Raw genomic sequence first — 25208 nt, forward strand, 5'->3', positions numbered from 1 at the left:
CGTCGTTCGATCTAAATGGTTGTGATCTGTATTTAATTTTTTTATTATTATACAGAGTGATATACAAGACATAATTACATAAATATGTAATGACCATTAATTATAATTAATGGTCATACTATATATTTCGTTACTGTCGTAAATTTGATCAACAGTTGTTTCCGGTAGTCATGATAAGTTCATTGTTGATAGGTTTACTCAATCGGCCTATTGATCAGTTGAGAGAAATTGAGGGACCTTAAGAATTATTGCTACTTTCGTAAGAGTCATTTCTGGTTATGAGTCAGACATGACTCTCATGAAAACAACATTAATTCTCTGTATTTTGTATTTGTTTTGCAAGTTTCTTGACGTGAAATCAAGCGTTGAGGTTGATTTTCATGTCTTTTGGGAGGATCATGCCGCCAATAAAAACACGCACACTGGTTATGTTTCACTTCAGGTTTATTACAAGTAAATGAGAGGAACAGTGAAAATGTAATACGTATTGAGGAGAAAGGGTTACTTGAAAAGCACATTGGTAAGTCATTGATAAGGTCATAGCCTGTGACAGAAGGGCTTTGACAGACTAATCGATTAACCAATTGGCGGTGATGGTGTTGGTGGTGATGGTGGTGGTGGTGGTGATGGTGGTGGTGGTGATGGTGGTGGTGGTGGTGGTGATGGTGGTGGTGGTGGTGGTGGTGATGGTTGTGAAAGGTGATAGTAGCATTAGCGATGGTGCTGGTGGTGATGTTTGAAGTTGTGCTAGTAATAGGAGGGATGGCAGTGGTGATGGTTGTAGTAGTAGTAGTAGTCGTGGTTGTCGTGATGGTTGTAATAGTAGTAATAGTCATGGTGGTGGTGTTGCAGGTTGGTATAACTTTTTAGTCATTGAATGTTATTGTATCAGCCGAAAGTTCAATGAAGTTCAGACATTTTCTTCTGGTGTGTTCCGTTGTTAATCGCCAGTTCAGTCCTTCTCCGTCATTAGTCGTCATCCTCCGTTGAGCCGTCAGTAGTAACGGCAACGAGGACGATGGTGACTACTTCTCAAACTGAAGAATAATTCGCACTACTACTACTACTACTACTACTACTACTACTACTACTACTACTACTACTACTACTGTCACGATTCAATTTAGATAGATGTGGAGGTCAGCACACACACACACACACACACACACACACACACACACACACACACAGAATCATATATTTCGGGCACATAAACTCCTTAACTGATACACACACAGAAACGACACGTCAGCCAGCCAAGCACACACACACACACATACACACGCGCACACGCGTACACGCTCACATCCATAAACACCAGCCCATAGCTAAAATATTATCACAAAAGTAGAAACGTTCACTCAGTGGCCTCGGTAGCGCAGTAGGCAGCGCGTCAGTCTCATAATCAAATATACAATCAGAGATATCTGAAGGTCGTGAGTTCGATCCTCACCCGGGGCACAACATGTTTTTTTTTTTTGTGAATTATTTACACACATGTCAGAAGTGACATTTACACACATGTCACTTCTGATGATGGTATTAAAAAAACAAATTCCCTCAAATTGTTCCCGTGGGGGGATCTTTCTGATCTTTATGAGTATTTTTGCAAAAATACTCATTACCCTAACCCCAACCCTAACCCTCACCCTAACTCTAAAATCCGAACCCTGTCATAAATAACAGTACCGCTGATAGTTGTTGTTGACAAACAACGGCACTAATTTTATTCAAGAGAAAAGATCCCATTACACCGCACAACGTGTTGTTTACATTCCGCAGCAGTAATTGTTTTCACCTCAATAGACGTCAGTGATTGGTTGAAATTACCGAAATGCAACAATTTTAACACGAAATAACTTTAAAAAGATAAAATTTTCTCAATAACACTAAAAGTAAAAGATGTTTTATATGACACATTCTACCAGTGTCCCAAGTTTGAAAATGTTTCGTTAAGAAAACAAGAGGCGCCCGCCAAATCAGAAAGATCCCCCGTGGGTACCGTATAAGAATATATAATTATTTCCATTTCATCCTTTCGGGATCGAAACAAAAAGGTACTAGTCGAACACTAGGGGCTATGTAATCTTACTCTCAGCCCCCCCCCCCCGGACTTGATGACCGTGTGCCAAATTCTGAAAGCGATATTTATCCTCACTTAAATGTGGATATATCGCTATAGTGTATGCTGCATGTCGTTCATGAGATTGCAAATGGTGTTGAAAAGATTTCGATAAACTTGACTGATTAAATGACTGAAAGATTAATCAAACAATCGATTAGTTAATTGGTTAAATGGTTAACCAATTGATTAGGAATGACAAAAGAAGTGAAATATAATCAGTGAATGTTTACTATTGGTATAATGACTTGTACCACCGAGGTACAGCAGAATATTATAAGGTTCTGCAAGATTGCTGCACAACTGGACTATGAGCATACATGCATATCGATTAGATCTGCAGTAAAATTTGTAAAACATTTTGGGAATTCTTAATTTGAGATTCTGAGACGATTACCTGCACACAGTCAGCTGTACATATAGAATACACAAAAACACATTTACACACACACATGCACTCGCAAAACTATGCTGAGACTATAATAATAAGATATGAACATGGTGAACAGCTGCGTCGGTAATGCAGTAGGCAGCGTGTCCGTCTCATAATCTAACGTCGTCAGAGGAATCTGAAGTTCGTGAGTTTGTATTTCACATTGTTTTTATAAATGTGTCGTACTTCTTTTGGAAATTGCGTTAAAGAAAGAAATAACCTCAAATTGTTCCATGGGTATTGTATAAAATTCAATGCATCTTGTAATCTACTCTTCATATTTAGTGTCATCAAGAAACCAACAGACCATAACACTAGGCGACAAAATGTTTGCTACTGTTGGACGAAATGGTGCTCAAAGGTATTTTGGGAGCGCTGATTCCGAATCTGCAATCATTTTTTGCTTTAGCACGTCACGTTTTTGTGCTTTCATTATTATACTGCTATCAAAATTACAATAATGTGAAAATTCATGACAAATAAAATGAATGTTATGTTAAGCGTAAATTACCGTTATTTGGCATAAGAACAAGAGCAACATGGTGGACAAGTAGCTCTAAAACCAATAAAACACAAAACAAAAGTGTAAAGTGAGTATTATTATTTTTATGTTTTCTCAAAAATAGCTTTGGCGTCGTCTTTTACGCTTATGCTGCATGTCCGTTTCTTCGTTTCAAAAACCAAAAGTAGTCCGTCAGTATGTTTGGTGCAAGTCTGCCACTGTAGCGGCTTTCTATTTCTTTGATTTCTTGATGAAATCGTTTACCAGGCTCATCGCTTACATCACCCATATTGGGTGGAAAAAAAGTCAAGATTAGAGAGGAAAAAATGCATTCTTAGACACATTCTTGCTCCAAGTTGCTTATAAGCTTTCAAAATATTCACAATTGCAACGTAGTTAGATGATTTTTCATTTCCCAAAAATGATTTTACAAGAGAAACAAACTTTTCCCAAGCAGTTATCACTACTGGGCTTAATTTTTGTTGAAAAAAGCTCATCATAAATTAGAATTAGGCCCATTAAAAACACCAGCTTTAATCTTTTAATTTGCTAGAAAGAAATTTTTCACTGAGATATTTGAATCCTTCACCGTCTTCATTCATGGCCTTAACAAAATTCTGAAACAAGCCAAGTTTAATGTGTAAAGGAGGAAGGTTAATTTTCTGAGGGTCAACTAAAGGGATATATTTAACGTTGTATCTCCTTGAAATGAAATCACTTCTCTTTGGCCACTCTTTCTGATCATAGTGATGCTTGTAATCTCTGCTGTTCCAAAGGCTCAAAAAGCACTGATGCTTTGTATACCCCATTTGCAACCCAAGAAGCAAACCAATAACTTCCAAGTCCCCTCATATATTCCACTTGTGCTCAGAATATTTAATCAAGTACAAAATCTTATCCATTGATTCATAAGTTTCTTTTAATCCTGCAGCATGTGCTAATGGTATTGAAGGTTTTGATTGGCATTATGCAGCAAAACAGCTTCTGGGCTGGCTTTGGTGGAATCTATGAAGAGTCTAGACTATAATCATAAAATATTGGTCTCTTCCGCTACGTCCTCGATATCGCGGTAGGCAGCGCCTGAGTCTCCTAATCAGGTATAAAAGTAGGAGAATCTGATGGTCGTGAGTTCGGCCCTTACCTGGAGTGTACATTTTTTTTTTTTTTTTAAATTGAAATGGCAGAACCTGTTTTTATATTATTCTGCTAAAGAAAGAAATTACCTCAAGTTGTTCTCGTGGGTATCATACAAAAGGATTATGAAATTACTATGTATTCCATGATTTATCCCTCGTACTTAGTGTGATCCTATCTGCTGTCCATCAGACCTTATACTTAAGCGTTCCAACCATGATCATCCAACTTTTTCTGGAGGAAAATCTGGTGGTTGCCATCTCTAGAAGTTCGTGCGACTCATGTCGAGTAGATAACATAAAGCAGCGGATATAGTAATGTTCTGTGTCTGATGCACTAAATATGATAACAATACCTGTTTGGTAAGTGATTACAATATGCAGCTTTCACTTTATACGTGTATATTTAGACGTACATATGGGCGTATATCTACACAAAGAAAACTTAACATTACAGATTTCGTGTTAAAAACTATTTAGAAAAAGCTAAATTTGTATTGTCCCTGTAGCGCAGCGGATAGCGCGCTGGACTTCTAATCCAGAGGTCGTGGGTTCGAATCCCACCAGGGATGATTGGCTTCGTTTTTTTCTTTGAAGTTAAATTTTTATTTAACAGGGAAGATTAACATTCGCAGACAATTTCGTTAATTCCATAAATATTCCGTTATATTTGTGGCTTGAAGAAAATGAATAAGATTTCTTAGAAATTTCGAAGTTGGTGGCATACCAGAATGTGTTGAGCATTGAACGAAAGTTCTTACATTGACAGTGGACGAGAGGACAAATCTGAAAGGGATCTGGAGCAGAGAGGGCAAGTAGTTGATGAGGTCGCGAATGGTGATGGAAGGATTTTGATAAACTTAATGGATTGATTAAGATATCGATTAAGATACTGAAGCAATCGATTTGTTAATTGGTTAAATAATTAACTAATTGACTTATAATGTAAAGTGAAGTGAAACAGAATCTGTACGTGTGCTTATTATTCGCCTGATGACCCGCTGTCGTGGTACAAAAAAATATACGAAGGTTCTGGGCATACATGTATATATCGATTAGTACTGCAGTAAAATTTGTACGACATTCTAGAGACTCTTAATTTGAGATCCTGACTCCCGAGTCGAGTTTTTGCACAGAATCACACGCATGTATAGAATACGCAAATACATATACAGACACACGTACACGCATAAATACGCGCGCACGCACACACACGCGCGCACACACACACACACACACACACACACACACACACACACACACACACACACACACACACACACACACACACACACAGAATCACATATTTCGGGCACATAAACTCCTTAACTGATACACACACAGAAACGACACGTCAGCCAGCCAAGCACACACACACACACATACACACGCGCACACGCGTACACGCTCACATCCATAAACACCAGCCCATAACTAAAATATTATCACAAAAGTAGAAACGTTCACTCAGTGGCCTCGGTAGCGCAGTAGGCAGCGCGTCAGTCTCATAATCATATATACAATCAGAGATATCTGAAGGTCGTGAGTTCGATCCTCACCTGGGGCACAACTTTTTTTTTTTTTTTGTGAATTATTTACACACATGTCAGAAATGACATTTACACACATGTCACTTCTGATGATGGTATTAAAAAAACAAATTCCCTCAAATTGTTCCCGTGGGGGGATCTTTCTGATCTTTATGAGTATTTTTGCAAAAATACTCATTACCCTAACCCCAACCCTAACCCTAACCCTAACTCTAAAATCCGAACCCTGTCATAAATAACAGTACCGCTGATAGTTGTTGTTGACAAACAACGGCACTAATTTTATTCAAGAGAAAAGATCCCATTACACCGCACAACGTGTTGTTTAGATTCCGCAGCAGTAATTGTTTTCACCTCAATAGACGTCAGTGATTGGTTGAAATTACCGAAATGCAACAATTTTAACACGAAATAACTTTAAAAAGATAAAATTCTCTCAATAACACTAAAAGTAAAAGATGTTTTATATGACACATTCTACCAGTGTCCCAAGTTTGAAAATGTTTCGTTAAGAAAACAAGAGGCGCCCGCCAAATCAGAAAGATCCCCCGTGGGTACCGTATAAGAATATATAATTATTTCCATTTCATCCTTTCGGGATCGAAACAAAAAGGTACTAGTCGAACACTAGGGGCTATGTAATCTTACTCTCAGCCCCCCCCCCCGGACTTGATGACCGTGTGCCAAATTCTGAAAGCGATATTTATCCTCACTTAAATGTGGATATATCGCTATAGTGTATGCTGCATGTCGTTCATGAGATTGCAAATGGTGTTGAAAAGATTTCGATAAACTTGACTGATTAAATGACTGAAAGATTAATCAAACAATCGATTAGTTAATTGGTTAAATGGTTAACCAATTGATTAGGAATGACAAAAGAAGTGAAATATAATCAGTGAATGTTTACTATTGGTATAATGACTTGTACCACCGAGGTACAGCAGAATATTATAAGGTTCTGCAAGATTGCTGCACAACTGGACTATGAGCATACATGCATATCAATTAGATCTGCAGTAAAATTTGTAAAACATTTTGGGAATTCTTAATTTGAGATTCTGAGACGATTACCTGCACACAGTCAGCTGTACATATAGAATACACAAAAACACATTTACACACACACATGCACTCGCAAAACTATGCTGAGACTATAATAATAAGATATGAACATGGTGAACAGCTGCGTCGGTAATGCAGTAGGCAGCGTGTCCGTCTCATAATCTAACGTCGTCAGAGGAATCTGAAGTTCGTGAGTTTGTATTTCACATTGTTTTTATAAATGTGTCGTACTTCTTTTGGAAATTGCGTTAAAGAAAGAAATAACCTCAAATTGTTCCATGGGTATTGTATAAAATTCAATGCATCTTGTAATCTACTCTTCATATTTAGTGTCATCAAGAAACCAACAGACCATAACACTAGGCGACAAAATGTTTGCTACTGTTGGACGAAATGGTGCTCAAAGGTATTTTGGGAGCGCTGATTCCGAATCTGCAATCATTTTTTGCTTTAGCACGTCACGTTTTTGTGCTTTCATTATTATACTGCTATCAAAATTACAATAATGTGAAAATTCATGACAAATAAAATGAATGTTATGTTAAGCGTAAATTACCGTTATTTGGCATAAGAACAAGAGCAGCATGGTGGACAAGTAGCTCTAAAACCAATAAAACACAAAACAAAAGTGTAAAGTGAGTATTATTATTTTTATGTTTTCTCAAAAATAGCTTTGGCGTCGTCTTTTACGCTTATGCTGCATGTCCGTTTCTTCGTTTCAAAAACCAAAAGTAGTCCGTCAGTATGTTTGGTGCAAGTCTGCCACTGTAGCGGCTTTCTATTTCTTTGATTTCTTGATGAAATCGTTTACCAGGCTCATCGCTTACATCACCCACATTGGGTGGAAAAAAGTCAAAATTAGAGTGGAAAAAATGCATTCTTAGACACATTCTTGCTCCAAGTTGCTTATAAGCTTTCAAAATATTCACAATTGCAACGTAGTTAGATGATTTTTCATTTCCCAAAAATGATTTTACAAGAGAGACAAACTTTTCCCAAGCAGTTATCACTACTGGGCTTAATTTTTGTTGAAAAAAGCTCATCATAAATTAGAATTAGGCCCATTAAAAACACCAGCTTTAATCTTTTAATTTGCTAGAAAGAAATTTTTCACTGAGATATTTGAATCCTTCACCGTCTTCATTCATGGCCTTAACAAAATTCTGAAACAAGCCAAGTTTAATGTGTAAAGGAGGAAGGTTAATTTTCTGAGGGTCAACTAAAGGGATATATTTAACGTTGTATCTCCTTGAAATGAAATCACTTCTCTTTGGCCACTCTTTCTGATCATAGTGATGCTTGTAATCTCTGCTGTTCCAAAGGCTCAAAAAGCACTGATGCTTTGTATACCCCATTTGCAACCCAAGAAGCAAACCAATAACTTCCAAGTCCCCTCATATATTCCACTTGTGCTCAGAATATTTAATCAAGTACAAAATCTTATCCATTGATTCATAAGTTTCTTTTAATCCTGCAGCATGTGCTAATGGTATTGAAGGTTTTGATTGGCATTATGCAGCAAAACAGCTTCTGGGCTGGCTTTGGTGGAATCTATGAAGAGTCTAGACTATAATCATAAAATATTGGTCTCTTCCGCTACGTCCTCGATATCGCGGTAGGCAGCGCCTGAGTCTCCTAATCAGGTATAAAAGTAGGAGAATCTGATGGTCGTGAGTTCGGCCCTTACCTGGAGTGTACATTTTTTTTTTTTTTTTAATTGAAATGGCAGAACCTGTTTTTATATTATTCTGCTAAAGAAAGAAATTACCTCAAGTTGTTCTCGTGGGTATCATACAAAAGGGTTATGAAATTACTATGTATTCCATGATTTATCCCTCGTACTTAGTGTGATCCTATCTGCTGTCCATCAGACCTTATACTTAAGCGTTCCAACCATGATCATCCAACTTTTTCTGGAGGAAAATCTGGTGGTTGCCATCTCTAGAAGTTCGTGCGACTCATGTCGAGTAGATAACATAAAGCAGCGGATATAGTAATGTTCTGTGTCTGATGCACTAAATATGATAACAATACCTGTTTGGTAAGTGATTACAATATGCAGCTTTCACTTTATACGTGTATATTTAGACGTACATATGGGCGTATATCTACACAAAGAAAACTTAACATTACAGATTTCGTGTTAAAAACTATTTAGAAAAAGTAAAATTTGTATTGTCCCTGTAGCGCAGCGGATAGCGCGCTGGACTTCTAATCCAGAGGTCGTGGGTTCGAATCCCACCAGGGATGATTGGCTTCGTTTTTTTCTTGGAAGTTAAATTTTTATTTAACAGGGAAGATTAACATTCGCAGACAATTTCGTTAATTCCATAAATATTCCGTTATATTTGTGGATTGAAGAAAATGAATAAGATTTCTTGGAAATTTCGAAGTTGGTGGCATACCAGAATGTGTTGAGCATTGAACGAAAGTTCTTACATTGACAGTGGACGAGAGGACAAATCTGAAAGGGATCTGGAGCAGAGAGGGCAAGTAGTTGATGAGGTCGCGAATGGTGATGGAAGGATTTTGATAAACTTAATGGATTGATTAAGATATCGATTAAGATACTGAAGCAATCGATTTGTTAATTGGTTAAATAATTAACTAATTGACTTATAATGTAAAGTGAAGTGAAACAGAATCTGTACGTGTGCTTATTATTCGCCTGATGACCCGCTGTCGTGGTACAAAAAAATATACGAAGGTTCTGGGCATACATGTATATATCGATTAGTACTGCAGTAAAATTTGTACGACATTCTAGAGACTCTTAATTTGAGATCCTGACTCCCGAGTCGAGTTTTTGCACAGAATCACACGCATGTATAGAATACGCAAATACATATACAGACACACGTACACGCATAAATACGTGCGCACGCACACACACACACGCGCGCGCACACACACACACACACACACACACACACACACACACACACACACACACACACACACACACACACACACACACACACACAGAATCACATATTTCGGGCACATAAACTCCTTAACTGATACACACACAGAAACGACACGTCAGCCAGCCAAGCACACACACACACACATACACACGCGCGCACGCGTACACGCTCACATCCATAAACACCAGCCCATAGCTAAATTATTATCACGAAAGTAGAAACGTTCACTCAGTGGCCTCGGTAGCGCAGTAGGCAGCGCGTCAGTCTCATAATCATATATGCAATCAGAGATATCTGAAGGTCGTGAGTTCGATCCTCACCTGGGGCGCAACTTTTTTTTTTTTTTTTGTGAATTATTTACACACATGTCAGAAGTGACATTTACACACATGTCACTTCTGATGATGGTATTAAAAAAACAAATTCCCTCAAATTGTTCCCGTGGGGGGATCTTTCTGATCTTTATGAGTATTTTTGCAAAAATACTCATTACCCTAACCCCAACCCTAACCCTAACCCTAACTCTAAAATCCGAACCCTGTCATAAATAACAGTACCGCTGATAGTTGTTGTTGACAAACAACGGCACTAATTTTATTCAAGAGAAAAGATCCCATTACACCGCACAACGTGTTGTTTACATTCCGCAGCAGTAATTGTTTTCACCTCAATAGACGTCAGTGATTGGTTGATATTACCGAAATGCAACAATTTTAACACGAAATAACTTTAAAAAGATAAAATTCTCTCAATAACACTAAAAGTAAGAGATGTTTTATATGACACATTCTACCAGTGTCCCAAGTTTGAAAATGCTTCGTTAAGAAAACAAGAGGCGCCCGCCAAATCAGAAAGATCCCCCGTGGGTACCGTATAAGAATATATAATTATTTCCATTTCATCCTTTCGGGATCGAAACAAAAAGGTACTAGTCGAACACTAGGGGCTATGTAATCTTACTCTCAGCCCCCCCCCCCCCGGACTTGATGACCGTGTGCCAAATTCTGAAAGCGATATTTATCCTCACTTAAATGTGGATATATCGCTATAGTGTATGCTGCATGTCGTTCATGAGATTGCAAATGGTGTTGAAAAGATTTCGATAAACTTGACTGATTAAATGACTGAAAGATTAATCAAACAATCGATTAGTTAATTGGTTAAATGGTTAACCAATTGATTATGAATGACAAAAGAAGTGAAATATAATCAGTGAATGTTTACTATTGGTATAATGACTTGTACCACCGAGGTACAGCAGAATATTATAAGGTTCTGCAAGATTGCTGCACAACTGGACTATGAGCATACATGCATATCAATTAGATCTGCAGTAAAATTTGTAAAACATTTTGGGAATTCTTAATTTGAGATTCTGAGACGATTACCTGCACACAGTCAGCTGTACATATAGAATACACAAAAACACATTTACACACACACATGCACTCGCAAAACTATGCTGTGACTATAATAATAAGATATGAACATGGTGAACAGCTGCGTCGGTAATGCAGTAGGCAGCGTGTCCGTCTCATAATCTAACGTCGTCAGAGGAATCTGAAGTTCGTGAGTTTGTATTTCACATTGTTTTTATAAATGTGTCGTACTTCTTTTGGAAATTGCGTTAAAGAAAGAAATAACCTCAAATTGTTCCATGGGTATTGTATAAAATTCAATGCATCTTGTAATCTACTCTTCATATTTAGTGTCATCAAGAAACCAACAGACCATAACACTAGGCGACAAAATGTTTGCTACTGTTGGACAAAATGGTGCTCAAAGGTATTTTGGGAGCGCATATTCCGAATCTGCAATCATTTTTTGCTTTAGCACGTCACGCTTTTGTGCTTTCATTATTATACTGCTATCAAAATTACAATAATGTGAAAATTCATGACAAATAAAATGAATGTTATGTTAAGCGTAAATTACCGTTATTTGGCATAAGAACAAGAGCAACATGGTGGACAAGTAGCTCTAAAACCAATAAAACACAAAACAAAAGTGTAAAGTGAGTATTATTATTTTTATGTTTTCTCAAAAATAGCTTTGGCGTCGTCTTTTACGCTTATGCTGCATATCCGTTTCTTCGTTTCAAAAACCAAAAGTAGTCCGTCAGTATGTTTGGTGCAAGTCTGCCACTGTAGCGGCTTTCTATTTCTTTGATTTCTTGATGAAATCGTTTACCAGGCTCATCGCTTACATCACCCATATTGGGTGGAAAAAAAGTCAAGATTAGAGAGGAAAAAATGCATTCTTAGACACATTCTTGCTCCAAGTTGCTTATAAGCTTTCAAAATATTCACAATTGCAACGTAGTTAGATGATTTTTCATTTCCCAAAAATGATTTTACAAGAGAAACAAACTTTTCCCAAGCAGTTATCACTACTGGGCTTAATTTTTCTTGAAAAAAGCTCATCATAAATTAGAATTAGGCCCATTAAAAACACCAGCTTTAATCTTTTAATTTGCTAGAAAGAAATTTTTCACTGAGATATTTGAATCCTTCACCGTCTTCATTCATGGCCTTAACAAAATTCTGAAACAAGCCAAGTTTAATGTGTAAAGGAGGAAGGTTAATTTTCTGAGGGTCAACTAAAGGGATATATTTAACGTTGTATCTCCTTGAAATGAAATCACTTCTCTTTGGCCACTCTTTCTGATCATAGTGATGCTTGTAATCTCTGCTGTTCCAAAGGCTCAAAAAGCACTGATGCTTTGTATACCCCATTTGCAACCCAAGAAGCAAACCAATAACTTCCAAGTCCCCTCATATATTCCACTTGTGCTCAGAATATTTAATCAAGTACAAAATCTTATCCATTGATTCATAAGTTTCTTTTAATCCTGCAGCATGTGCTAATGGTATTGAAGGTTTTGATTGGCATTATGCAGCAAAACAGCTTCTGGGCTGGCTTTGGTGGAATCTATGAAGAGTCTAGACTATAATCATAAAATATTGGTCTCTTCCGCTACGTCCTCGATATCGCGGTAGGCAGCGCCTGAGTCTCCTAATCAGGTATAAAAGTAGGAGAATCTGATGGTCGTGAGTTCGGCCCTTACCTGGAGTGTACATTTTTTTTTTTTTTTAAAATTGAAATGGCAGAACCTGTTTTTATATTATTCTGCTAAAGAAAGAAATTACCTCAAGTTGTTCTCGTGGGTATCATACAAAAGGATTATGAAATTACTATGTATTCCATGATTTATCCCTCGTACTTAGTGTGATCCTATCTGCTGTCCATCAGACCTTATACTTAAGCGTTCCAACCATGATCATCCAACTTTTTCTGGAGGAAAATCTGGTGGTTGCCATTTCTAGAAGTTCGTGCGACTCATGTCGAGTAGATAACATAAAGCAGCGGATATAGTAATGTTCTGTGTCTGATGCACTAAATATGATAACAATACCTGTTTGGTAAGTGATTACAATATGCAGCTTTCACTTTATACGTGTATATTTAGACGTACATATGGGCGTATATCTACACAAAGAAAACTTAACATTACAGATTTCGTGTTAAAAACTATTTAGAAAAAGCTAAATTTGTATTGTCCCTGTAGCGCAGCGGATAGCGCGCTGGACTTCTAATCCAGAGGTCGTGGGTTCGAATCCCACCAGGGATGATTGGCTTCGTTTTTTTCTTTGAAGTTAAATTTTTATTTAACAGGGAAGATTAACATTCGCAGACAATTTCGTTAATTCCATAAATATTCCGTTATATTTGTGGATTGAAGAAAATGAATAAGATTTCTTAGAAATTTCGAAGTTGGTGGCATACCAGAATGTGTTGAGCATTGAACGAAAGTTCTTACATTGACAGTGGACGAGAGGACAAATCTGAAAGGGATCTGGAGCAGAGAGGGCAAGTAGTTGATGAGGTCGCGAATGGTGATGGAAGGATTTTGATAAACTTAATGGATTGATTAAGATATCGATTAAGATACTGAAGCAATCGATTTGTTAATTGGTTAAATAATTAACTAATTGACTTATAATGTAAAGAGAAGTGAAACAGAATCTGTACGTGTGCTTATTATTCGCCTGATGACCCGCTGTCGTGGTACAAAAAAATATACGAAGGTTCTGGGCATACATGTATATATCGATTAGTACTGCAGTAAAATTTGTACGACATTCTAGAGACTCTTAATTTGAGATCCTGACTCCCGAGTCGAGTTTTTGCACAGAATCACACGCATGTATAGAATACGCAAATACATATACAGACACACGTACACGCATAAATACGCGCGCGCGCACACACACACATACACACACACACACACACACACACACACACACACACACACACAGAATCACATATTTCGGGCACATAAACTCCTTAACTGATACACACACAGAAACGACACGTCAGCCAGACAAGCACACACACACACACATACACACGCGCGCACGCGTACACGCTCACATCCATAAACACCAGCCCATAGCTAAAATATTATCACAAAAGTAGAAACGTTCACTCAGTGGCCTCGGTAGCGCAGTAGGCAGCGCGTCAGTCTCATAATCAAATATACAATCAGAGATATCTGAAGGTCGTGAGTTCGATCCTCACCCGGGGCACAACATGTTTTTTTTTTTTGTGAATTATTTACACACATGTCAGAAGTGACATTTACACACATGTCACTTCTGATGATGGTATTAAAAAAACAAATTCCCTCAAATTGTTCCCGTGGGGGGATCTTTCTGATCTTTATGAGTATTTTTGCAAAAATACTCATTACCCTAACCCCAACCCTAACCCTCACCCTAACTCTAAAATCCGAACCCTGTCATAAATAACAGTACCGCTGATAGTTGTTGTTGACAAACAACGGCACTAATTTTATTCAAGAGAAAAGATCCCATTACACCGCACAACGTGTTGTTTACATTCCGCAGCAGTAATTGTTTTCACCTCAATAGACGTCAGTGATTGGTTGAAATTACCGAAATGCAACAATTTTAACACGAAATAACTTTAAAAAGATAAAATTTTCTCAATAACACTAAAAGTAAAAGATGTTTTATATGACACATTCTACCAGTGTCCCAAGTTTGAAAATGTTTCGTTAAGAAAACAAGAGGCGCCCGCCAAATCAGAAAGATCCCCCGTGGGTACCGTATAAGAATATATAATTATTTCCATTTCATCCTTTCGGGATCGAAACAAAAAGGTACTAGTCGAACACTAGGGGCTATGTAATCTTACTCTCAGCCCCCCCCCCCGGACTTGATGACCGTGTGCCAAATTCTGAAAGCGATATTTATCCTCACTTAAATGTGGATATATCGCTATAGTGTATGCTGCATGTCGTTCATGAGATTGCAAATGGTGTTGAAAAGATTTCGATAAACTTGACTGATTAAATGACTGAAAGATTAATCAAACAATCGATTAGTTAATTGGTTAAATGGTTAACCAATTGATTAGGAATGACAAAAGAAGTGAAATATAATCAGTGAATGTTTACTATTGGTATAATGACTTGTACCACCGAGGTACAGCAGAATATTATAAGGTTCTGCAAGATTGCTGCACAACTGGACTATGAGCATACATGCATATCGATTAGATCTGCAGTAAAATTTGTAAAACATTTTGGGAATTCTTAATTTGAGATTCTGAGACGATTACCTGCACACAGTCAGCTGTACATATAGAATACACAAAAACACATTTACACACACACATGCACTCGCAAAACTATGCTGAGACTATAATAATAAGATATGAACATGGTGAACAGCTGCGTCGGTAATGCAGTAGGCAGCGTGTCCGTCTCATAATCTAACGTCGTCAGAGGAATCTGAAGTTCGTGAGTTTGTATTTCACATTGTTTTTATAAATGTGTCGTACTTCTTTTGGAAATTGCGTTAAAGAAAGAAATAACCTCAAATTGTTCCATGGGTATTGTATAAAATTCAATGCATCTTGTAATCTACTCTTCATATTTAGTGTCATCAAGAAACCAACAGACCATAACACTAGGCGACAAAATGTTTGCTACTGTTGGACGAAATGGTGCTCAAAGGTATTTTGGGAGCGCTGATTCCGAATCTGCAATCATTTTTTGCTTTAGCACGTCACGTTTTTGTGCTTTCATTATTATACTGCTATCAAAATTACAATAATGTGAAAATTCATGACAAATAAAATGAATGTTATGTTAAGTGTAAATTACCGTTATTTGGCATAAGAACAAGAGCAGCATGGTGGACAAGTAGCTCTAAAACCAATAAAACACAAAACAAAAGTGTAAAGTGAGTATTATTATTTTTATGTTTTCTCAAAAATAGCTTTGGCGTCGTCTTTTACGCTTATGCTGCATGTCCGTTTCTTCGTTTCAAAAACCAAAAGTAGTCCGTCAGTATGTTTGGTGCAAGTCTGCCACTGCAGCGGCTTTCTATTTCTTTGATTTCTTGATGAAATCGTTTACCAGGCTCATCGCTTACATCACCCATATTGGGTGGAAAAAAAGTCAAGATTAGAGTGGAAAAAATGCATTCTTAGACACATTCTTGCTCCAAGTTGCTTATAAGCTTTCAAAATATTCACAATTGCAACGTAGTTAGATGATTTTTCATTTCCCAAAAATGATTTTACAAGAGAAACAAACTTTTCCCAAGCAGTTATCACTACTGGGCTTAATTTTTGTTGAAAAAAGCTCATCATAAATTAGAATTAGGCCCATTAAAAACACCAGCTTTAATCTTTTAATTTGCTAGAAAGAAATTTTTCACTGAGATATTTGAATCCTTCACCGTCTTCATTCATGGCCTTAACAAAATTCTGAAACAAGCCAAGTTTAATGTGTAAAGGAGGAAGGTTAATTTTCTGAGGGTCAACTAAAGGGATATATTTAACGTTGTATCTCCTTGAAATGAAATCACTTCTCTTTGGCCACTCTTTCTGATCATAGTGATGCTTGTAATCTCTGCTGTTCCAAAGGCTCAAAAAGCACTGATGCTTTGTATACCCCATTTGCAACCCAAGAAGCAAACCAATAACTTCCAAGTCCCCTCATATATTCCACTTGTGCTCAGAATATTTAATCAAGTACAAAATCTTATCCATTGATTCATAAGTTTCTTTTAATCCTGCAGCATGTGCTAATGGTATTGAAGGTTTTGATTGGCATTATGCAGCAAAACAGCTTCTGGGCTGGCTTTGGTGGAATCTATGAAGAGTCTAGACTATAATCATAAAATATTGGTCTCTTCCGCTACGTCCTCGATATCGCGGTAGGCAGCGCCTGAGTCTCCTAATCAGGTATAAAAGTAGGAGAATCTGATGGTCGTGAGTTCGGCCCTTACCTGGAGTGTACATTTTTTTTTTTTTTTTAAATTGAAATGGCAGAACCTGTTTTTATATTATTCTGCTAAAGAAAGAAATTACCTCAAGTTGTTCTCGTGGGTATCATACAAAAGGATTATGAAATTACTATGTATTCCATGATTTATCCCTCGTACTTAGTGTGATCCTATCTGCTGTCCATCAGACCTTATACTTAAGCGTTCCAACCATGATCATCCAACTTTTTCTGGAGGAAAATCTGGTGGTTGCCATCTCTAGAAGTTCGTGCGACTCATGTCGAGTAGATAACATAAAGCAGCGGATATAGTAATGTTCTGTGTCTGATGCACTAAATATGATAACAATACCTGTTTGGTAAGTGATTACAATATGCAGCTTTCACTTTATACGTGTATATTTAGACGTACATATGGGCGTATATCTACACAAAGAAAACTTAACATTACAGATTTCGTGTTAAAAACTATTTAGAAAAAGCTAAATTTGTATTGTCCCTGTAGCGCAGCGGATAGCGCGCTGGACTTCTAATCCAGAGGTTGTGGGTTCGAATCCCACCAGGGATGATTGGCTTCGTTTTTTTCTTTGAAGTTAAATTTTTATTTAACAGGGAAGATTAACATTCGCAGACAATTTCGTTAATTCCATAAATATTCCGTTATATTTGTGGATTGAAGAAAATGAATAAGATTTCTTAGAAATTTCGAAGTTGGTGGCATACCAGAATGTGTTGAGCATTGAACGAAAGTTCTTACATTGACAGTGGACGAGAGGACAAATCTGAAAGGGATCTGGAGCAGAGAGGGCAAGTAGTTGATGAGGTCGCGAATGGTGATGGAAGGATTTTGATAAACTTAATGGATTGATTAAGATATCGATTAAGATACTGAAGCAATCGATTTGTTAATTGGTTAAATAATTAACTAATTGACTTATAATGTAAAGTGAAGTGAAACAGAATCTGTACGTGTGCTTATTATTCGCCTGATGACCCGCTGTCGTGGTACAAAAAAATATACGAAGGTTCTGGGCATACATGTATATATCGATTAGTACTGCAGTAAAATTTGTACGACATTCTAGAGACTCTTAATTTGAGATCCTGACTCCCGAGTCGAGTTTTTGCACAGAATCACACGCATGTATAGAATACGCAAATACATATACAGACACACGTACACGCATAAATACGCGCGCACGCACACACACGCGCGCGCGCGCGCACACACTCACACACACACACACACACACACACACACACACACACACACACAGAATCACATATTTCGGGCACATAAACTCCTTAACTGATACACACACAGAAACGACACGTCAGCCAGCCAAGCACACACACACACACATACACACGCGCACACGCGTACACGCTCACATCCATAAACACCAGCCCATAGCTAAAATATTATCACAAAAGTAGAAACGTTCACTCAGTGGCCTCGGTAGCGCAGTAGGCAGCGCGTCAGTCTCATAATCATATATACAATCAGAGATATCTGAAGGTCGTGAGTTCGATCCTCACCTGGGGCACAACTTTTTTTTTTTTTTTGTGAATTATTTACACACATGTCAGAAGTGACATTTACACACATGTCACTTCTGATGATGGTATTAAAAAAACAAATTCCCTCAAATTGTTCCCGTGGGGGGATCTTTCTGATCTTTATGAGTATTTTTGCAAAAATACTCATTACCCTAACTCCAACCCTAACCCTAACCCTAACTCTAAAATCCGAACCCTGTCATAAATAACAGTACCGCTGATAGTTGTTGTTGACAAACAACGGCACTAATTTTATTCAAGAGAAAAGATCCCATTACACCGCACAACGTGTTGTTTAGATTCCGCAGCAGTAATTGTTTTCACCTCAATAGACGTCAGTGATTGGTTGAAATTACCGAAATGCAACAATTTTAACACAAAATAACTTTAAAAAGATAAAATTCTCTCAATAACACTAAAAGTAAAAGATGTTTTATATGACACATTCTACCAGTTTCCCAAGTTTGAAAATGTTTCGTTAAGAAAACAAGAGGCGCCCGCCAAATCAGAAAGATCCCCCGTGGGTACCGTATAAGAATATATAATTATTTCCATTTCATCCTTTCGGGATCGAAACAAAAAGGTACTAGTCGAACACTAGGGGCTATGTAATCTTACTCTCAGCCCCCCCCCCGGACTTGATGACCGTGTGCCAAATTCTGAAAGCGATATTTATCCTCACTTAAATGTGGATATATCGCTATAGTGTATGCTGCATGTCGTTCATGAGATTGCAAATGGTGTTGAAAAGATTTCGATAAACTTGACTGATTAAATGACTGAAAGATTAATCAAACAATCGATTAGTTAATTGGTTAAATGGTTAACCAATTGATTAGGAATGACAAAAGAAGTGAAATATAATCAGTGAATGTTTACTATTGGTATAATGACTTGTACCACCGAGGTACAGCAGAATATTATAAGGTTCTGCAAGATTGCTGCACAACTGGACTATGAGCATACATGCATATCAATTAGATCTGCAGTAAAATTTGTAAAACATTTTGGGAATTCTTAATTTGAGATTCTGAGACGATTACCTGCACACAGTCAGCTGTACATATAGAATACACAAAAACACATTTACACACACACATGCACTCGCAAAACTATGCTGAGACTATAATAATAAGATATGAACATGGTGAACAGCTGCGTCGGTAATGCAGTAGGCAGCGTGTCCGTCTCATAATCTAACGTCGTCAGAGGAATCTGAAGTTCGTGAGTTTGTATTTCACATTGTTTTTATAAATGTGTCGTACTTCTTTTGGAAATTGCGTTAAAGAAAGAAATAACCTCAAATTGTTCCATGGGTATTGTATAAAATTCAATGCATCTTGTAATCTACTCTTCATATTTAGTGTCATCAAGAAACCAACAGACCATAACACTAGGCGACAAAATGTTTGCTACTGTTGGACGAAATGGTGCTCAAAGGTATTTTGGGAGCGCTGATTCCGAATCTGCAATCATTTTTTGCTTTAGCACGTCACGTTTTTGTGCTTTCATTATTATACTGCTATCAAAATTACAATAATGTGAAAATTCATGACAAATAAAATGAATGTTATGTTAAGCGTAAATTACCGTTATTTGGCATAAGAACAAGAGCAGCATGGTGGACAAGTAGCTCTAAAACCAATAAAACACAAAACAAAAGTGTAAAGTGAGTATTATTATTTTTATGTTTTCTCAAAAATAGCTTTGGCGTCGTCTTTTACGCTTATGCTGCATGTCCGTTTCTTCGTTTCAAAAACCAAAAGTAGTCCGTCAGTATGTTTGGTGCAAGTCTGCCACTGTAGCGGCTTTCTATTTCTTTGATTTCTTGATGAAATCGTTTACCAGGCTCATCGCTTACATCACCCACATTGGGTGGAAAAAAGTCAAAATTAGAGTGGAAAAAATGCATTCTTAGACACATTCTTGCTCCAAGTTGCTTATAAGCTTTCAAAATATTCACAATTGCAACGTAGTTAGATGATTTTTCATTTCCCAAAAATGATTTTACAAGAGAGACAAACTTTTCCCAAGCAGTTATCACTACTGGGCTTAATTTTTGTTGAAAAAAGCTCATCATAAATTAGAATTAGGCCCATTAAAAACACCAGCTTTAATCTTTTAATTTGCTAGAAAGAAATTTTTCACTGAGATATTTGAATCCTTCACCGTCTTCATTCATGGCCTTAACAAAATTCTGAAACAAGCCAAGTTTAATGTGTAAAGGAGGAAGGTTAATTTTCTGAGGGTCAACTAAAGGGATATATTTAACGTTGTATCTCCTTGAAATGAAATCACTTCTCTTTGGCCACTCTTTCTGATCATAGTGATGCTTGTAATCTCTGCTGTTCCAAAGGCTCAAAAAGCACTGATGCTTTGTATACCCCATTTGCAACCCAAGAAGCAAACCAATAACTTCCAAGTCCCCTCATATATTCCACTTGTGCTCAGAATATTTAATCAAGTACAAAATCTTATCCATTGATTCATAAGTTTCTTTTAATCCTGCAGCATGTGCTAATGGTATTGAAGGTTTTGATTGGCATTATGCAGCAAAACAGCTTCTGGGCTGGCTTTGGTGGAATCTATGAAGAGTCTAGACTATAATCATAAAATATTGGTCTCTTCCGCTACGTCCTCGATATCGCGGTAGGCAGCGCCTGAGTCTCCTAATCAGGTATAAAAGTAGGAGAATCTGATGGTCGTGAGTTCGGCCCTTACCTGGAGTGTACATTTTTTTTTTTTTTTTTAATTGAAATGGCAGAACCTGTTTTTATATTATTCTGCTAAAGAAAGAAATTACCTCAAGTTGTTCTCGTGGGTATCATACAAAAGGGTTATGAAATTACTATGTATTCCATGATTTATCCCTCGTACTTAGTGTGATCCTATCTGCTGTCCATCAGACCTTATACTTAAGCGTTCCAACCATGATCATCCAACTTTTTCTGGAGGAAAATCTGGTGGTTGCCATCTCTAGAAGTTCGTGCGACTCATGTCGAGTAGATAACATAAAGCAGCGGATATAGTAATGTTCTGTGTCTGATGCACTAAATATGATAACAATACCTGTTTGGTAAGTGATTACAATATGCAGCTTTCACTTTATACGTGTATATTTAGACGTACATATGGGCGTATATCTACACAAAGAAAACTTAACATTACAGATTTCGTGTTAAAAACTATTTAGAAAAAGCTAAATTTGTATTGTCCCTGTAGCGCAGCGGATAGCGCGCTGGACTTCTAATCCAGAGGTCGTGGGTTCGAATCCCACCAGGGATGATTGGCTTCGTTTTTTTCTTTGAAGTTAAATTTTTATTTAACAGGGAAGATTAACATTCGCAGACAATTTCGTTAATTCCATAAATATTCCGTTATATTTGTGGCTTGAAGAAAATGAATAAGATTTCTTAGAAATTTCGAAGTTGGTGGCATACCAGAATGTGTTGAGCATTGAACGAAAGTTCTTACATTGACAGTGGACGAGAGGACAAATCTGAAAGGGATCTGGAGCAGAGAGGGCAAGTAGTTGATGAGGTCGCGAATGGTGATGGAAGGATTTTGATAAACTTAATGGATTGATTAAGATATCGATTAAGATACTGAAGCAATCGATTTGTTAATTGGTTAAATAATTAACTAATTGACTTATAATGTAAAGTGAAGTGAAACAGAATCTGTACGTGTGCTTATTATTCGCCTGATGACCCGCTGTCGTGGTACAAAAAAATATACGAAGGTTCTGGGCATACATGTATATATCGATTAGTACTGCAGTAAAATTTGTACGACATTCTAGAGACTCTTAATTTGAGATCCTGACTCCCGAGTCGAGTTTTTGCACAGAATCACACGCATGTATAGAATACGCAAATACATATACAGACACACGTACACGCATAAATACGCGCGCACGCACACACACGCGCGCGCACACACACACACACACACACACACACACACACACACACACACACACACACACACACAGAATCACATATTTCGGGCACATAAACTCCTTAACTGATACACACACAGAAACGACACGTCAGCCAGCCAAGCACACACACACACACATACACACGCGCACACGCGTACACGCTCACATCCATAAACACCAGCCCATAGCTAAAATATTATCACAAAAGTAGAAACGTTCACTCAGTGGCCTCGGTAGCGCAGTAGGCAGCGCGTCAGTCTCATAATCATATATACAATCAGAGATATCTGAAGGTCGTGAGTTCGATCCTCACCTGGGGCACAACTTTTTTTTTTTTTTTGTGAATTATTTACACACATGTCAGAAGTGACATTTACACACATGTCACTTCTGATGATGGTATTAAAAAAACAAATTCCCTCAAATTGTTCCCGTGGGGGGATCTTTCTGATCTTTATGAGTATTTTTGCAAAAATACTCATTACCCTAACTCCAACCCTAACCCTAACCCTAACTCTAAAATCCGAACCCTGTCATAAATAACAGTACCGCTGATAGTTGTTGTTGACAAACAACGGCACTAATTTTATTCAAGAGAAAAGATCCCATTACACCGCACAACGTGTTGTTTACATTCCGCAGCAGTAATTGTTTTCACCTCAATAGACGTCAGTGATTGGTTGAAATTACCGAAATGCAACAATTTTAACACGAAATAACTTTAAAAAGATAAAATTCTCTCAATAACACTAAAAGTAAAAGATGTTTTATATGACACATTCTACCAGTGTCCCAAGTTTGAAAATGTTTCGTTAAGAAAACAAGAGGCGCCCGCCAAATCAGAAAGATCCCCCGTGGGTACCGTATAAGAATATATAATTATTTCCATTTCATCCTTTCGGGATCGAAACAAAAAGGTACTAGTCGAACACTAGGGGCTATGTAATCTTACTCTCAGCCCCCCCCCCCGGACTTGATGACCGTGTGCCAAATTCTGAAAGCGATATTTATCCTCACTTAAATGTGGATATATCGCTATAGTGTATGCTGCATGTCGTTCATGAGATTGCAAATGGTGTTGAAAAGATTTCGATAAACTTGACTGATTAAATGACTGAAAGATTAATCAAACAATCGATTAGTTAATTGGTTAAATGGTTAACCAATTGATTAGGAATGACAAAAGAAGTGAAATATAATCAGTGAATGTTTACTATTGGTATAATGACTTGTACCACCGAGGTACAGCAGAATATTATAAGGTTCTGCAAGATTGCTGCACAACTGGACTATGAGCATACATGCATATCAATTAGATCTGCAGTAAAATTTGTAAAACATTTTGGGAATTCTTAATTTGAGATTCTGAGACGATTACCTGCACACAGTCAGCTGTACATATAGAATACACAAAAACACATTTACACACACACATGCACTCGCAAAACTATGCTGAGACTATAATAATAAGATATGAACATGGTGAACAGCTGCGTCGGTAATGCAGTAGGCAGCGTGTCCGTCTCATAATCTAACGTCGTCAGAGGAATCTGAAGTTCGTGAGTTTGTATTTCACATTGTTTTTATAAATGTGTCGTACTTCTTTTGGAAATTGCGTTAAAGAAAGAAATAACCTCAAATTGTTCCATGGGTATTGTATAAAATTCAATGCATCTTGTAATCTACTCTTCATATTTAGTGTCATCAAGAAACCAACAGACCATAACACTAGGCGACAAAATGTTTGCTACTGTTGGACGAAATGGTGCTCAAAGGTATTTTGGGAGCGCTGATTCCGAATCTGCAATCATTTTTTGCTTTAGCACGTCACGTTTTTGTGCTTTCATTATTATACTGCTATCAAAATTACAATAATGTGAAAATTCATGACAAATAAAATGAATGTTATGTTAAGCGTAAATTACCGTTATTTGGCATAAGAACAAGAGCAGCATGGTGGACAAGTAGCTCTAAAACCAATAAAACACAAAACAAAAGTGTAAAGTGAGTATTATTATTTTTATGTTTTCTCAAAAATAGCTTTGGCGTCGTCTTTTACGCTTATGCTGCATGTCCGTTTCTTCGTTTCAAAAACCAAAAGTAGTCCGTCAGTATGTTTGGTGCAAGTCTGCCACTGTAGCGGCTTTCTATTTCTTTGATTTCTTGATGAAATCGTTTACCAGGCTCATCGCTTACATCACCCACATTGGGTGGAAAAAAGTCAAAATTAGAGTGGAAAAAATGCATTCTTAGACACATTCTTGCTCCAAGTTGCTTATAAGCTTTCAAAATATTCACAATTGCAACGTAGTTAGATGATTTTTCATTTCCCAAAAATGATTTTACAAGAGAGACAAACTTTTCCCAAGCAGTTATCACTACTGGGCTTAATTTTTGTTGAAAAAAGCTCATCATAAATTAGAATTAGGCCCATTAAAAACACCAGCTTTAATCTTTTAATTTGCTAGAAAGAAATTTTTCACTGAGATATTTGAATCCTTCACCGTCTTCATTCATGGCCTTAACAAAATTCTGAAACAAGCCAAGTTTAATGTGTAAAGGAGGAAGGTTAATTTTCTGAGGGTCAACTAAAGGGATATATTTAACGTTGTATCTCCTTGAAATGAAATCACTTCTCTTTGGCCACTC

The 25208-nt window shown here is 37.3% G+C and overlaps 11 non-coding genes across 11 annotated transcripts; all 11 read left to right on the forward strand.

Moving 5' to 3' along the window:
* The first annotated feature begins 1367 nt into the window (after nt 1-1367).
* Nucleotides 1368-1461, forward strand: Trnam-cau (transfer RNA methionine (anticodon CAU)). The gene is made up of 2 exons: nt 1368-1404; nt 1426-1461. It is a non-coding gene; the product is annotated as a tRNA-Met (tRNA).
* A 3228-nt stretch (nt 1462-4689) lies between these two features.
* On the forward strand, nt 4690-4762 carry Trnar-ucu (transfer RNA arginine (anticodon UCU)). Its single transcript has one exon. It is a non-coding gene; the product is annotated as a tRNA-Arg (tRNA).
* Nucleotides 4763-5663: 901 nt separating this feature from the next.
* Trnam-cau (transfer RNA methionine (anticodon CAU)) lies at nt 5664-5757 on the forward strand. Its single transcript has 2 exons — nt 5664-5700; nt 5722-5757. It is a non-coding gene; the product is annotated as a tRNA-Met (tRNA).
* Nucleotides 5758-8982: 3225 nt separating this feature from the next.
* Nucleotides 8983-9055, forward strand: Trnar-ucu (transfer RNA arginine (anticodon UCU)). Its single transcript has one exon. It is a non-coding gene; the product is annotated as a tRNA-Arg (tRNA).
* A 911-nt stretch (nt 9056-9966) lies between these two features.
* On the forward strand, nt 9967-10060 carry Trnam-cau (transfer RNA methionine (anticodon CAU)). Its single transcript has 2 exons — nt 9967-10003; nt 10025-10060. It is a non-coding gene; the product is annotated as a tRNA-Met (tRNA).
* A 3230-nt stretch (nt 10061-13290) lies between these two features.
* Trnar-ucu (transfer RNA arginine (anticodon UCU)) lies at nt 13291-13363 on the forward strand. The gene has a single exon. It is a non-coding gene; the product is annotated as a tRNA-Arg (tRNA).
* An 867-nt stretch (nt 13364-14230) lies between these two features.
* On the forward strand, nt 14231-14324 carry Trnam-cau (transfer RNA methionine (anticodon CAU)). Its single transcript has 2 exons — nt 14231-14267; nt 14289-14324. It is a non-coding gene; the product is annotated as a tRNA-Met (tRNA).
* Nucleotides 14325-17551: 3227 nt separating this feature from the next.
* Nucleotides 17552-17624, forward strand: Trnar-ucu (transfer RNA arginine (anticodon UCU)). Its single transcript has one exon. It is a non-coding gene; the product is annotated as a tRNA-Arg (tRNA).
* Nucleotides 17625-18509: 885 nt separating this feature from the next.
* On the forward strand, nt 18510-18603 carry Trnam-cau (transfer RNA methionine (anticodon CAU)). Its single transcript has 2 exons — nt 18510-18546; nt 18568-18603. It is a non-coding gene; the product is annotated as a tRNA-Met (tRNA).
* A 3225-nt stretch (nt 18604-21828) lies between these two features.
* Nucleotides 21829-21901, forward strand: Trnar-ucu (transfer RNA arginine (anticodon UCU)). The gene has a single exon. It is a non-coding gene; the product is annotated as a tRNA-Arg (tRNA).
* Nucleotides 21902-22786: 885 nt separating this feature from the next.
* Trnam-cau (transfer RNA methionine (anticodon CAU)) lies at nt 22787-22880 on the forward strand. The gene is made up of 2 exons: nt 22787-22823; nt 22845-22880. It is a non-coding gene; the product is annotated as a tRNA-Met (tRNA).
* Nucleotides 22881-25208: the final 2328 nt, after the last annotated feature.

This window comes from Octopus bimaculoides, chromosome 16 (genome assembly GCF_046866305.1).
Source record: "Octopus bimaculoides isolate indiv1 chromosome 16, ASM4686630v1, whole genome shotgun sequence".
NCBI classification, from domain to species: domain Eukaryota; kingdom Metazoa; phylum Mollusca; class Cephalopoda; order Octopoda; family Octopodidae; genus Octopus; species Octopus bimaculoides.